The following is a 12,500-nucleotide window of genomic DNA, read 5'->3' on the forward strand; positions in this document are numbered from 1 at the left end:
ATTAGTGCTCCATATTTGGACTAAACAAACACAGACACAAGACTGCAACAGTCCTCTGTAAACCCTCCCATGGAGGATAGTCACCATAGAGACAGTAGAATAATGCGCCCAGACCCACTACATGGTAATCTGATTTGTGGAGCGATTCAATTATTTAGTAACAACGTCACCGCTACAGACAGACTATCATCACACCAGATTGTCTGTGTCAACACACGCCCACTCACTGATCCGAGAGGTCACACGTGCGATGCAATTTTTGGGGGGGGGTCTATCTCTCTATCCTCCCCCTTCATCCCCCTCTCCCCCGTCTATTCCCCTCCCTCCTCTTCCTATGAATTGAACTGAATTGATCCCCATACAAATGACTTTGTTGGTCCTCAAAGGGGCTCCCATCAATACATTGACTCCTTTTATGAGGGTCATCAAACAGCCATTACGGGTGTCAGGGGGGACCCCGTCCGGGGAGAGGCTGCCCAGGGTGACTGATGAGTGGGGAGGGGAGAGCAGCTCGTCTGGGGGGCCCTGCTGGTTCTAGAGGTCTGGAGGGAGGTTTGGAGGGTTGGTTGGTTATTGAGTGTAGATAGATTAATCTGTTAGTTACATCTGGTTTATTGCTCTGTTTTTCAACTGTAGTGCGTGTGTGTGCGTGTGCTTACGTGTGTGTATGTGCGTGCGCTTGCGTGTGTGTGTGATGGCTCTTGTGCTGGTAATGGTTTTTGTAATTGTTAGTGTGATTGACCTGTTCCTTGATCTATAGCATAGTTGTTATGTTTAAACGGGGCCTGATTAGACCTGTGTCTCATTCTCCGTTATAGCCATAAAAGGACCAAACCTCATCCACCCCAAGACCCTCTCCTATGCCTTATGTAACATTAGCAATTAGCCTGTAATCCACAGTAGAGCCCGGTCTGCTATAAGGATTCCCGATGGTACTGTACTGTAAAGTAGACGAAGAGGTGGGTCCTCCACCATCCTATCCCGTCTATAAGACTGCCTGTCTATAATTGGCAGCCAGTCCCTGTGTAACGCTACTACGCTAACATTCCATCATACTTTATTAGCGTCCCGTCATCCAGTAAAAAGCTAATCTTTTATTCTGTTTTCCAATTATTGTAAAGCGGCGGGGCTTTAAAGGAACAAGGGAGGGGGAGGAGATAATGAAATGAACTTCCTCTAACTTAGAGCAATTCTCTGTGGCACAATGATCAGATATTATCTTGGTCTGGGTATGATGAAATGTATGCTAATGCAATTCATCCATCATTAGTTATTACCGCTGCCGCAACATAAAACACCGTTTTCTTGAACAATTAGACTATCTTTTTTTTAACGGTGCATGTTAATTAGCCGAGGGACTCTGACATGAATATTAAAATGCGTGTAATTGAAAGGGCTGAACTTTTGACACTTCTTGAAGGGGCTGTTTGACAGCGTCGTGGTTGAGCGCCTGTTGTTCAGTGTTTATTTACACTCTGTTGGCTCTGCCAGGATTCAAAGGCCTCTTTCTGAGCACCTGAACGATACCAACAGAGATAATTCCTTCTTCTTAGCTTTCTCTTTGTTAAACGAATGTTGTACAGAAAACAACAGTTTTGTGGAGGTTTTGTCCTATTGGATGACAGCAAGATCCTTGATATCCTTTTCCATTGAGGAAACATATGAAACATGAGAACCAATGAGAACTCCCCCGTCGATCTTCATTAGGAAGTGGGCGGAGGAACACGACTCGGGTCAACAGAGCCCATCTGTACATGTATATCTACCATTCAGACACCGCACCCTCGTCACTCATCCTGTCACCACGGTGACACCACTGTGACACCATTGTGTCCACGGTAACCACATAACCACATTAGACACAGTCAGTGAGTGACTCCTTTTTCCGTTTCTCACCTGCTGTTCGTTCAGACTGGAGCTGCTTCATTTACCCTCAAAGGCCCAAAACCTAAATGTCATTTTTCAGATGTTAATAGGCTGACTTTAAATGCCAGCATTCCTCACGTCTTATTCAGGCACGCACACGTCCACAAACGCACACACATCCCCGCTCACGCGTATTCTCCCAGTGAAAAACGCAGACACAGGCAACTGCAGGATGCCTCAGTAGGTAAGTAGGCCCCTTCCTTGTCTGTTCCTTGTTGTTCCACATGCTGGCTGGCACACGACCGACACCCTAGCCTCACCACCGATACCCTAGCGTCATCAAAAACAACACCATACCCTTTGTTGTCAGGCTCCTCACACAGAAATTGCATATTCATGGGGGTGTATTTAAGCCTGTTTCTGCTGGCATAAGCAAGCATTGTTTTTATCAACTAGTAAACTACAGCGTTTTTCTTCTTCTCTCCTCTCTTCTTCTTCTCTCTTCTTCTTAGGTCTCTTTGCCACTTATCTCCCTTCTGTGTTGCACGCCGCCGCGACGTTGTGTTGTTTTGATGATGCGTTTCGTCCCCGATCTGAATATCTTGGTTTAATAGTGGCTGGGAGGCCTGTGTTATAGATGGTGAGACGAGGCGCTTCCTGTCTGTACAGTAGAGAAGCGGAGAACGTGGTGTAATTCAATTGGCATCATTTTTTCGAGGGGTGGTGGTGGTGGGAGAATAGAATTGCTTTGAATTAGCGGGGAGCAGACCTGCGGTGAGTTGTTGCTGCTTTGTCTTGCAGGGGTTATGCCGTAGCTTCCATACAGTTCTTATTCAATCAACAAAACGTGTGGATACACACACACACACACACACACACACACACACACTCACACACACACACTCACATACACACAAGTATGCACGAACGCGCACATTCACGCATACACACATAGACACATACACACATACACTCTCATCTCGGACAAGAGATGTGTATTTCATCAACTGTTCTCCTCTCCAGACCCTTTGGTTTCACCACTCTTCAAATACAAAGTCTTAGCTGTACCATGAACAACTGTCCTTCTCATCTAGAAGGCATATAAAACATACTTCTAGGAACAAAAGTTCCTCCATGAGATAAAATAAGTCATGTAGTTGGATATTTTCAGATTTTTTAGAATAGTTTCATGTAAGTCACTCTGGATAAGAGCATCTGCTAAATGATTAAAGTGTATAAATGTAAGGTAAAAATGTGAAACTGAACTTTGATTTGTTGACCCCTTTTAAATAAAACATACCATAGAGTCTCTCAACATAGAGATGTAGATCCATCAAACACTGCTTCTTCCGTGATGTGAAACCCTCCTCCTCTGGAGACAGTGTGGCATCATTGATCTTCAGCTGGTTTCAGGTCGGGCATCTCTTCTCCATCTAATTGTACCTTTGTAAAAGCTGCCAATAAAGAGCTGGGCTGTTTGAAGACTGATGTCACAGGCCTCTGGGAGTGGTACGCTAACCCCCAGACAGCTCTCTCACACGCACGCATGCACGCATGCACACACAAACACCCTGTCACTCTGATAGATGCTGGTCCAATAGAATCCACAACAGGTTAAACACCAGGCCTCATTAGATACCTCTCTGGCGGTTGGTGCAATTAAACAGGAAACCAACCATAGACCGGGAGTTCTGACTATGTGTTAGATAGGAGGAAGAAACTTCAAAGGGTTGAGTTAGATATCTGTATAATTTATATAATCATTTTAATTTCCCTACATTTTCCATATTACATTGCATACCTCTCTTTATGTTGCCAGAATGAAGCACGACTCAAACCACTGACCAGTAATTCTTACTAAGGAAGAGACGTAGCCCTTTCCTGCAGTCAATGTCCAAAAGTGCACTCTTTAGCCTCATGGGTGGAATGTTAGTAATATTATTAATAATTTCATAACTACTATAGATAATATTTTATTTGTCTACGAAAATCTGGTGTTTCTATGTCAAACAGTTTTGTTATATTTCAGTCTTCTGTGATGTATATAAAGTGTAATATTGGAATGCGAACTCCAAATGTAATACATTTCAACTCTATATCTGACATGGTACAGGTGTCTTTTTTTTTTAAAGCCCATGACCATGTGTGTGAGGTGTGTACTTTTGTTTCAAAGTAGATTTGTTTAAGACTACCAAGAAACACTCTGTGTGACCCTGATTTAGCCCACTGCAGTAAAAGGTTAAAAGGGTTTAGAGTTGTGAAACATCACAGCACAGTGGAAAAACGTACGGCAGCTTGAACAAAACTGGATGGTCTTCAGAGATAGACAGGAAGGGTTGAGGGTAGCTGAAGGCTGGGACTAAAAACAAACAAAGGATAACTATTGTAAAATATACTGTTTCCATAAAATGTATATAGCATGCATAAGCGGGGGAGGGGTAGTAGGGTTAGTGGAAAATAATAAAGGAACATATAATATATATATATATATATACTGTAAATATATTTAAAATAATAGATCTACAGTGTATATATTTACAAAAATGTGTATATGGGGGATTGGAAATGATGCAGATAACTACATTGACTGAAGCCACAATCTATCTGCAATATTAAAGCTGATCTACCCCGCCCCACCCCCCACCCCCCTTTCCAAAACAGATATATAACAGTAGAATGTCATTCCTCTCTTCAGGACCAAATGTTAAAAAGGGCACAGCACAACTTCACTGGTGTGATGTTGCGGCCAGAGGAGGGTGTATCTACATAAATCACTGACCTCTGCTCTTTTGACTCTTCAGTACAAAATGTTAAAAAGGGTATATAGCACAACTTCATTGATGTTGAGGGCAGTCTGAGGATGCAGTATCTACATGTGCAAAGTGATTTGTAATTTACCCTCAGAATGGCCACCCCATGAATTACCTTAATTAAGAATACCACCTCAAGCACTTCCTATTGATCGACTGGATAGCCGAGGTAAAACACACACACACACACAGACACGCACACACACAGACACGCGCACACACACACACACGCACACACACACACACACACACACACACACACACACACACACACACACACACACACACACACACACACACACACACACACACACACACACACACACAGTAAATCAGGAAGTAATGTTGGACAATTACAAAGGGGAGCCATTGGTGATTTATTGAGGCAATCCACGATTCCATTTCATAATTATTCTTTAACAAAATTTCTGTTTCCTTTTAATGTGTCTTGGGTAGTTTTTTCCCCGTCTCTATCGTATTTTGTATTTTTAATTTTCGCTTTTTGATGCTTTGTAACTTTTCATGCCTTGCCAATGGGCTCCAATGGAGCATTGGTTGCCTTTTTGAAAAGGAGTAATTTCCTTTTATGAGGGACGAGGGTGTGTATAAATATTTTCCAATTGATTAATACGATAAAACCATCGGCGCATCTTTGATACGGTTCCTACTGGGGTCCTGGGTATTGTCATAATGGCAAGATTCAGGATTCAGACCCTGTTCGAGACATCCCTATCTGCCCCAGAGTGGTGGTTCGGTCCCACAGACTCCCTCTGTGTTTAATATTACAACACTGTTTACAGGGGCGAACCAAAGCGTAGGGAGTTGGGGGTTTGTGTTCCTGCTGGCACTGTGGGGACCCAAGTGTGTTTAAGGTTATGCCATCATCAACAGCACAGATTGGTTGTTTTTCTGGTGATCTATCTTCAATCACGGTGTCGTTTTTAATGCATGTTGTCATTATAGATGGATGATTATTTGGAGTGTTGATGTTTGACTGTAACTTTAGACTTTGACTTTTCTTTATGAATGCCATATAAAGTCTTTATGAGTTGTAGTTTGTTCAAAGTGGGACCCAAACAGCTATTTCATCACTAGGCCCATGAACAGAATAATTCACCAATTCCTCTGACTACACGTTAGAAACATGTATCACAGAAACTGTTTTTAACGCAAAGTGTGTTGCGATTTTAAATGCACTTTAAATAAAGTTTGATTTCATTTGAATTTGATTTGTTTTTATAAACCAGAGAAATAAAGATGGTTAGAGGGTCACACTAAGAGTAAATCATCAGAAAAACATTTTTTCTCCATGTCCCAGAGGCCATTGCTCTCTTCTCTCTCTAACACCCAAAGAGTCATCTGGTGTTTATCCTGCTAAACAGGAAAGAAAATCCAGCAGTTCCTCAAAACCACCGCTGTGACCTGCAGTCTTGGTTTAAAATACCCAACATTTAAACTTTTTAATTGCTTAATGTATAATGCATATGGACTTAGAATCTAGATGCTAACTTATTTCTGCTCATTCAGGGGGTTCCTCCTTTCAGTGAAGCAGGGGCAAAGTGTTGAGGAAAGGGGGGCAAAGGGTTGAGGAAAGGGGGGTGAAGTGTTGAGGAAAGGGGGTGAAGTGTTGAGGAAAGGGGGGTGAAGTGTTGAGGAAGGGGGGTGAAGTGTTGAGGAAAGGGGGGTGAAGTGTTGAGGAAAGGGGTGAAGTGTTGAGGAAAGGGGGTGAAGTGTTGAGGAAAGGGGGGTGAAGTGTTGAGGAAAGGGGGTGAAGTGTTGAGGAAAGGGGGGTGAAGTGTTGAGGAAAGGGGGTGAAGTGTTGAGGAAAGGGGGTGAAGTGTTGAGGAAAGGGGGTGAAGGAAAGTGGAACGCATGCACGTCTGCTTGATTTACTTTTCCATTACACTCTTTTTAAAAGGGGACTGTCTCCATTGAAATATTTTTCAGCCTTTTTGAAAAATATTTTAGTTGTTGAGATGATCTGACAAAGGTTACCCAGCACCCGATAGTAGATGATAAACAGAGAGAAGGAAAGAGAGAGAGAAAAAGAGAGACTGAGAGAGAGAGGCTGTCTGTGAGCTATCTAACTTGTGTCCTGGTTTCTCCCTGCTAGATAATGATCTCTTGAAACAGTATGTTCTCTTCTCTCCCTTCTCACTCTTTTTTGTTCCCCCAGTAGCTGTGTGTGTGTGTGTGTGTGTGTGTGTGTGTGTGTGTGTGTGTGTGTGTGTGTGTGTGTGTGTGTGTGTGTGTGTGTGTGTGTGTGTGTGTGTGTGTGTGTGTGTGTGTGTGTGTGTGTGTGTGTGTGTGGTGTGAGAGAGATGAAAGCTAGTTCCGGGGCTAAGGTACGCTCCAGCGCTGCATCTGACTAAGACAGGTGGTAGAAATGGAGATGACTGGCGGAGACTAAAGACAATACAAATATGAAGTGAAAACGCTACTGGCACGCCTCCTCTGTTCTTAACACATGAAGCCCCGGGACAATCAATTATTCATCCTTTTGTGAGTGTGTGTATTTGTGTGTGTGTGTGAGAGAGAGAGAGGAGGTGTCTGTTGCAGTTAAAGAGCAAGCCCCTCGTTGTCGTGGCAGGGGCCCAGGTCTGTCAGTGCTCTCTCTCTCTCTCCACGTAAAGCCCTCCTGCCTGAGCTGTTCTAATGATGGGATCAGGGGGCCACATTTGGTGGCTAAAGTGCAGCTTCAGTTATGAAAAGAAAAAAGAAAGAAAGAGCGAGAAGGAAGAGAAAGAAAAGACGAGGACGGGGTGGGCGAGGAGGAGAGAAAAAGGGGGGAAAGCTTTGTACACTGGGGGTGTTTTTCAAAGAAGTGCAGACTCGAAGCCATTGGGAGACTCCTTTGACTTTAATCTTGGGCTGCTCCTTTGAAAATTATGGCCGAGGACCACGGTTGCTTCATTAAAAGACTTGTTCTTCTCTCTTCTTGTGTAGTTTCAGCCAGATTCTTTCTCTCCTCGCTCAGTGCTGATTTCAGCTTTCCCCCTCGGTGACTCCCATCCCACTACTGATGCACTCCTGAGCATCTTGACACCCACGTGTTAAGGGCCATCCACTTTAGAGTGTGTGTGGGTGGGTGTGCACATGTGCATTCGTGGGTGTGTGTGTATGTGTTTCTGGCTACATATGTAAATAGAATGTAAATTGGACTTGATATCCTTCCTGTTGACATTATGGTAGGCACCTCTCCGCCCCCTCTGCCAGGGTTCTCACCTCAATGAATTACCCACTTGAGTTTAGACGCACTAGTCTTGTGTTTCAGGTCATTTGTAGTAAATGATGTTCAGTTAATGAGTTGTTGTTGATCGTGTAGAGATCAATGTACTGAATTAAATGTAAAATACCTTTTCACTAGTGTCTGTAGACAGGCTCAAGTACATCAGAGACCTCAGGTTGGTCTCTGGTTCTTCCCTTCTTAAAGGAAAGGTCACTGGAGCAGACTTTCTCTCTCTCTCCCTCTCTCTGTCTCTCTTCCTCTCTCTCTTGCTCGCTCGCTCTCTCTCTCTCTCTCTCTCTCTCTCTCTCTCTGTCTCTCTTCTTCTCTTGCTCTTCTTTCCCTCTCTTTTCTTTGCTCTCTATTGTGCAGATTAGATGCTGGGGCCGTTTGAAACAGAGGTAGAGAGGAGGGCCTGTGTGAAATGCCAAACTAGGTACTAATCGATCCCTTGCTGTGTTCGCACACTGAGAATGCACCAATCAGGGCACAGCAAGCTGCCTCTAATGACCCCAACCAGGCCACCCACACACACACACACTGGAGCGGGGATCTGTTGCATTTCTCTTTCTCTCATTGGCTACAGTATTTCCCCCTCTGTTAAATATACTGTACACGCACACACACACACACACACACACACACACACACACACACACACACACACACACACACACACACACACACACACACACACACACACACACACACGTTGAGTGGTAAATGCTTTATGAAGCAGCTAGTTGTGTAAATAAAGATACTAGTGTAATTCCCCAAAGCCCTTTCAGCAGGATGCTACTGCAGGTTGTGATCCTCTGTAAACCGTGGGCTTTAACAGTATGCACTATTCATGCGGCACTAGTGCTGCTGTTTGCTAGTTTAAAGGCAGGGTAGGGCGTGTGTGTGTGTGTGTCAATGAAGCTCAACGTTGTGTGTGTGTGTGTGTGTGTGTCTCACCTCGTTGGGGCTTTTAACCTGCGAGAGCTAAACGAGCAGTGACAACAGCAAGGTGGAGCTCACGGGTCTCCTCTCAGAAGGTATTTCTCCTCAGCACGACTGAGGAAGACGCAGCAGAACACACCTCGCCAAAATGACACCTGCAAAGACCAACAGTGACACATAGGATTTCAGTTAAGCAGAATGAAATTGCAGCAATAAAAGTCATAGCATTGAATGTTCCTACAAATAATGGTGATCTGCATTTGATTAAAAAGGTCGGTATCATATTTTTAGGCGGCAAATCTGTCCAATGTTGAAATGAACATCTGAAGACATGGAATGTTCTTTTGTAAATGTTTATTTCATTATATTCACAATAGATGTCACTACTGTGTGACATTTCCTTTATTCCTTCTTATTCTAGGTTACTGGACGACCTTACATCCGCAATCCGTAGCGGTGAAACTGCCTCATCCATTTTCAATATTACAACAACAAAGACGTTACTTCAAACAACCAGCACAGTTTCTTTCTCCCTCTGACATCACAGCACGCATGACATCACAGCAGTGCTACCATTTTTATTTTTTTTACCTCGTTGGATGCTCATTTCCTCAATGCAAAAACAATAACAAATGCCCTGGGTCGGCCAGTGGCACTGTTTCGCCTATCGCGGATCTCAGCTTTAACATGAACAAGCACTTCCTGAAGATTACCATACTGTTGCTCTAGAAACCGACCCACACTGCATGTTATTGTTGCTGGTACTGTATCTTTTGGACCCTAACCCATGTAGTTGTTCTCAACTTTTCACATGAAAGCTTCTCATCAAAGAGGGAGAGGAGCTACGCTAGGCTGGGGTAGTGTTTCGGGGATACACAGTCACATGTGGAATAGAGGGAGTTCTTCTTGTCTTCTCATCATAAGAATTATTGTGCGCTTACAGATGGAAGATGGGGCCCGTCTTAGGAAAGAGAAGAGCACACAGAACTCCCCAACATTTGGACAGAGTGTGAAATGTTCAACTGAACCGACAATATTGTTGATGTGCACCATCGGAGGCTGGTGGGAGGAGCTAGAGGAGGACAGTCTCATTGGAATGGAATAAATGGGACGGAGTCAAACGTGTGGTTTACATATGTTTGATGTGTTTGATGCTGTTACATTAATTCAATTCCAGCCATTACAATGAGCCCGTCCTCCAATAGCTCCTCCGACCAGCCTCCTCTGATGCATTGATAGACACTTTGTTGTAGATTGTATGTAACTAAATCATGTGTTACTTACAATCTACAGCAAGCTGTCTATCAATGCATCAACTCAAAACAGTACATAAATAAACAATAACAACCCATGGATACATTTGAAAATCCATCAGTTTCACATTTGCTACGGTTAGTTGTTGAGGAATTGCAGTGTCAGCATGATAATTGATCATTATAATCAGTGGTGTGAAGCACTTAAGTAAAAAATACTTGAAGTACTACTTAAGTACTTTACTATTTCTATTTTTGCCAACTTTTACTAAAGAAAATAATGTACTTTTTACTCCATACACTTTCCCTGAAACCCAAAAGTACTTGTTTTATTTTAACAGGAAAATGGTTCAATTCACACATTTGTCAAGAGAACATCCCTGGTCATCCCTACTGCCTCTGATCTGGTGAACTCACTAAACACAAATGCTTCGTTTGTTAATTATGTCTGAGTGTTTGAGTGTGCCCCTGGCTATCCGTCAGAAAATTGTGCCGTCTGCTTTGCTTATTATAAGGAATTTGAAATGGTTAATACTTTTACTTTGATACTTAAGTACAGTTGAGCAATTGCATTTACTTTTGATACTTAAGTATATTTAAATCCAAATACGTTTAGACTTTTACTCAAGTAGAATTTTACTGGGTGACTTTCAATTTTACTTGAGTAACTTTCTATTAAGTTATCTTTACTTTTACTCAAGTATGACAGTTGAGTACTTTTTCCACCACTGAATATGATTAAGGAAGTGTCCAAACAGTAAAGAAAAACAACTAAATACTCCACGTATCCATCTCCACATGCAGTGTGGTCAACACTCACATTCCACTGTTGCTATAGTAGCACAACAAAACTCAAACTGTCTCCCCGGAATGTTTACATGAAACAGACATAGAGATGGAGGCGTCCCTTTGATCAATCAATCCATAAACAAATCCTACTGTAGCTGTAGGGAGCCCTGCAATTGGTTACACAGAGATCAAACGGTGTCAAATCATCACCGCCAACCGCCAGCGAATCATAAGCCCCACCGCTCTGCAGTGATGGGCAACAGTCACCGCAGTCACAGCAGTCACAGCGGTAATTAGACCTTAGTCACATTGTTATCTCTCTGTTTATCCTACAGCTGAGTTAGACAGAGAGAGAGAGAGAGAGAAAGAGAGAGGGAGCGAAAGGGAGAGAGGCTGCTGTGTACACATTACGTCTCATTGCTACCTTACACTCGAAGTCAGGCTGCTTTTTTCAATGTCTGTGTGTTTTTGTTATTTATTCTTTGGGTATTTATGAACCATAAATGTTGCCTTGTTGCCGGCGAATGGAAATTGCACCTGACATCCCCAATGTGGCAGTAGTGTTCTTGTTACAAAGGAACCTGTATGTAGAAGGATGGTGCACACAAGGTGCTATCCCAGGGTGGGGCATTATGGGTATGAGTCTGAGTGGGCATTGTTGGACACGTTGTGCTGTTACTACAGTCAAGTCAGTTACACCTGGTTGTCATGGAGACAGTGGTCGGGTTTGAGTTGAAGTGTTGAGGTTTACAACGTCTCGTTCTCCTGTTCTTGTTCCTAGTTGGAGCTCTACCCCATGCTGCGTACCACTCTTTTAGCCTCAAACAAGTCCATCCATCGGCTTTGTTTTAGCCTCTATGGGGACTCCCCCCCCCCAAAAAAAAAAATATGTTTTGGAAAGCAAGCAAGCTGAGCGCAAGTAGAGTAGCAGACTTTGGAATCAATAGTGTCTTTTCTTCTCCAACTTGATTTAAATGAGGACTACCAGGACTCTGAAGTTCCCCCTCTTCTCTGTCATGTTTGTCTTAAAAGAATGAGCAGTGGAGGCCTGGATGCTCAACGCACCGACTCTAAAGGCCCATACTGTTACCATTGGCCTATTAATTATTTAATACAAATAATAATTGAGTATGCGGTTTGTGCGCGCAAATTTGAGGGGGTGAGAAATATTTCGGTGAGGAAAATAAAATGAGATGTTACACAAGCTTCTTTCTTGTATGGCAGTCCCTGCGGGCGAACACTAGAGCCAATCCCCTCAAGAGCCGTACACACCATCTCGTCTAGCAGGCTGTGTGGATGAGTTAGGTTCCATCAACCTCTCTCCTCTCCCCAGCGCAATTGTAGCTGTCAACGTGTAATCAGACTAGGTTTTCTCTGGGTAAACGGTGCGCTAACAAGCTAGCGCTACCTCAGTCTCCTCTTTAATCGCATCCTCGTAAGTCTTCGTCCTCACCAACCAACCGGAAACTATAATATAGCCTATTTTTAGGGCCAGGCTGGATGGTGCGTGGTGAACAGGAAGAAGCGGGACAGTTTGCATGTCGCACAGCGCAGAAATAGATGATATTAAAGGTTCCCCTAGCCATGGCTGTTCTTAGGCTCCAGCTCCGACCC

This window comes from Salvelinus fontinalis, chromosome 5 (genome assembly GCF_029448725.1).
Source record: "Salvelinus fontinalis isolate EN_2023a chromosome 5, ASM2944872v1, whole genome shotgun sequence".
NCBI classification, from domain to species: domain Eukaryota; kingdom Metazoa; phylum Chordata; class Actinopteri; order Salmoniformes; family Salmonidae; genus Salvelinus; species Salvelinus fontinalis.